This window comes from Acanthisitta chloris, unplaced genomic scaffold, assembly GCF_000695815.1.
Source record: "Acanthisitta chloris isolate BGI_N310 unplaced genomic scaffold, ASM69581v1 scaffold13681, whole genome shotgun sequence".
NCBI classification, from domain to species: domain Eukaryota; kingdom Metazoa; phylum Chordata; class Aves; order Passeriformes; family Acanthisittidae; genus Acanthisitta; species Acanthisitta chloris.
Genome location: NW_008656579.1, coordinates 7,581 through 11,738, shown reverse-complemented (window position 1 = coordinate 11,738; position 4,158 = coordinate 7,581).

The following is a 4,158-nucleotide window of genomic DNA, read 5'->3' as shown; positions in this document are numbered from 1 at the left end:
TAGCTAAGAATAGAACTGCTAGGGCATTTGTATTAAACATCTGTTCTCAAATAGCCACATTTAGCGTAATACTCTTATTTTGCTGATGGAAACTAAGTTTAGAAACTGCTTTGCCACTGTTTTTTGGGTTTATTTTTCCAATGTGAGCTATATTTCAAGTGATGTCATTGAAAATCAAGCTGCAATTCTTTTGACAAATTGCTGATACATTTACTGACACTGTAATTCCTTACACTGTGGTTACTGTAATGTAATGTCCATGTAAAAAGTGCTACAATGAATTTAGTGTTCTTTAAAGAACTACCCAGCTTGCACACTGAAAAGATATGGAATATGGAGAATAAGGTAGCATCTTAAATATAACGTCTCTAAAATTGGGATGGGGGGCTGCATTTTAGCAAGATCCAGGCTGCACCAACCATATTAGCTGCCTGAATCCATGTGTTCTCTATAGCAACATTAGCTTAAAAAAACCCCAAACCCACAAATACGTCTGTAGAAGCATATCTAATGCAGTAGAGAATTTAACTGCGAGTTTGTATGCCAGAAGTGGAAAACTGACTGTGAAAGAAGGGGATGAAGACATAACCCTCAACCTTCTGTGGACACACAGAAAAATGAATACGCTCTTTTCAGTGTTTCAGACTAGTTCTGCAGTACATCCATGTCCAGTTCATTGAAAACCGAGAGACTATAAGGCCAGGGTTAATACCCTGCATTGGGACAGGTTAAGTAAAAGCATAGATTTGAATGAGATGCTAGAGAAAAGAGGAAAGAAATCTGTATAATGACTTTCCCTGTTTTTCGGTGGGTTGCCAACATAAGGAAAGAATTGGTCCATCTAAAATTGATCCCATTTAAAACACTTTTTCTCCTAAGTAGTTACTGAACTAATCTATGTTATAATTTTTATGTTCCCTCTTGGATAATACAGGATGATTGTTTTGGTCAGAAAGTTCCATCACCACATTTGATTACTGATGACAAACTAATCCTTCTGCTCCTTAAATTTCTCAGCAGCATGGCCACTGCAGGCTAAAGCAGCTCTAGTCAGTTCTAGGTATCTGAAGCTGCTGTACATGTTGAGTCTTGGTGGTGTTACTCAGTTATGACTGTCACTGTGCCTCCCTAATGTAGACATTGTAACTTCCTCTGAGCAGAAGGTGAAACTTTTGTATCCTAATGGCTTAAGGAAAAAGCTCTAAAAATATTTTCCGTAACTAACATAGACTCCCCTTATTTTGAACTGAAAACCTATTCTTACACCGAGGCAAAGAAGAGTTAATATTTATATGGCAGGAGGGAATGAAAGATGAGTGATAATAAAGTGCTGATGTATGACAGCTGTTGCATCAGCAGATGTGATACACTGATTATGTACTTTTTGATAACATCAACTGGCATTTTATTTAAGTAGAAAGGAGAAAATTTGCACTTTTTATCACTGATGTTTTTCGTAATTCAAATGAAAGGTACATTTTGTTATGAGAACTAGAAACTTTGGATTGAACAGGGAGACAGTGATTTCTTTTTCAGAGGTACACAAAACTCTAAGTCATGTAACACTGTCCTCTTACCATACAAAAGTGTTACAGAACAGAATTGTTACATCCACCTACCTGAACAAATAAATTGCTTGTATTAAAGGTGGCTTTTTTCATATTCTTTCTGTGAGTGAAATACCTCTCTGATTCCTCTATTAAAGGAACTGGGTCAGCTGAGGTACTGAGTAGACATGGGCACGCAGGGCTACACTGATACGGTGTCACACACATACAGATTCCCTCGAGGGCCTTAGTGATTTATCATGTTTGGCTTATGAATGACTGTCAGAAATGTAGCTTCCACTTTTCACCACACAAATGCACAAAGACGAATACTGTGGTTCTGTGGAAACCCCCACCCTGAACGTTAGAAGACCACAACAAACTAGTCACAGGGAAACCTGAGAATGAAATGTTTGAATAGGAGCAAGAAATCTCGCCAGCCATCGGGAAGATACATTTAAAAGCCAGGTGTGCTATTTTTGTGGCTGCAAAAATGTGGAAACTTGAAGGGTGGCACTTGCTAAGAAAAGCTACAAACAGCATGTGAGGTTCTATTCCCAAATCTCTAATTTCCAGGGACAAATACTAGACTGTGCTGGTTTTAGTCCAGTTTGATCTAAGACATTAGCAGACCTGAAGGAGTTTCAACTACAGCTTTATGTTACACAAAGAGCAAAACCTTCTTAAGTCACAATTTCCTGGGTAAATGGCTTTCCCTTGCACTTGCTCTATTTCCAGCGGCCCCTGGAATACAGATAGATAGCAATTAATTTCCTGGCACCTGAAGTGCAGAACTGGCAGGAAAGGCTTCTAAAGCAAGAAGCTTGCTGTACAGGCAGATTAAAGCTAACACAGCAATTAAGTTGTGGCAGAGGTGTGACTAAGACTAACAGTGGAAACCAAAACTGAAGTAACATTCCAGGCATGACTGATGACTCCTGGCATGTGTAAGGAAGGGAAATACATGCTCTAGAGACTTCGGTGAAATGCCAAGAATAAATTCGGACTGTTTCTTTAAATGTCACACTAAATGATACAGAAGCTATTGTTCACTAATTGTTTTTTGTACTGAAAGATGCAGCCATACGGCAAATGAACCCTGGGTATCTTGGAAATGCAGGGTAATTTAGACTGTTTCAAAAATATCTTAATCTCTAAGTAACAGGATTCTAGCACAAATGCCTTTGAGCAGAGCTTTCCTGACAATTTTTAAATGGTTAAATGATTCAAAAACTAACTTAAGTCAATAGTCTGATTTACATAATATCGTTTACATAATACATTGGTCTGTATATTTTTGACACCTGAAGTAGGCTGGCAGCTGTTAATCACAAAGTATTCATGGAAGGAAATCCACCTCCAGTTTACAGGCAGTGACCAAGGATTTCAAAGACTAAATGGACTTGAAAACTTGTCTGTCTTCAGTGCCAGTATTTAGCACAGCTCCTATTCAGATGGAGACAGTCTAACCACCGATGGAATGAAGAAGTTTCACCATCATATCTAGCAACTGCTTTCATTATACTTTTCTTAGTATTTGCTACTGATCTGTGGGTTTCTGTAAGAGCTTTACATGGCATCTGTTTTCTGTGACCCTTGGGAAAGCATTTTCTCATACTGGCAAACAACATTAGACATCTACCCATACAAGCCTGAGGATGGTCACAAAGCAGTCTTCTAACACTGAAGACCTGTGCTCAGAAACACACCACGTTCTTCCTGTTAATGCAAATTGCTATATGGAAGGGTTGTCTGCTTTAGCCTTTAAATAAGGGAAAATTTAATCCAGTATTTGCTCATTGGTTTGTGTTCTTCAGTATTTTCAGTTCTTTTCTATTAAAGATGTTCTAAATTGCTCAGTGAGAGTATACTAACAGGCTAGAACAGAACAGCTGTGTGCAAAGGGGTAGAAGGCACATGGCTGGACTTCAGACTAGAGATGTCTATCCTGGAGTGTCACACACAGATTACAGGGAAATGTGAATTAAGGGGAAGGAAAGCAAAGGTAATTAGGTTGATAGTTTATGGTTACCTAAGTTAATATACAGTAAAACTCCATCTAGAAAGACAAAGCATTAGCTTAAGCAAACATTTAAAAATCTCTGAATGACTGACTTGGGTTAAACATGTTTGCTAGATGGGGCTAATGAAGTATTAGCCAGGCATGAGAGCAGCAGTATTAAGAATCTGTGCTGATTATAGGACAAGACTGCAGGCTACTGGATACTGATAGCCAAGCTTTGCTACTGCATGCTGCCAAGTCTTTTCCTCCATCTTTCCTTCATAAGAAAGGCAGTGATAGTGAACTGATCCTAAGGATTTAGTTCAGCTCCACATCTGAAAACCTCTCCCTCTCCTTAAGAGGGAAGTGCTAGTTTACACATTCAATGATAGTGACCTTGGTTGAGACTGCAGGCTACTGGATACTGATAGCCAAGCTTTGCTACTGCATGCTGCCAAGTCTTTTCCTCCATCTTTCCTTCATAAGAAAGGCAGTGATAGTGAACTGATCCTAAGGATTTAGTTCAGCTCCACATCTGAAAACCTCTCCCTCTCCTTAAGAGGGAAGTGCTAGTTTACACATTCAATGATAGTGACCTTGGTTGTTGGA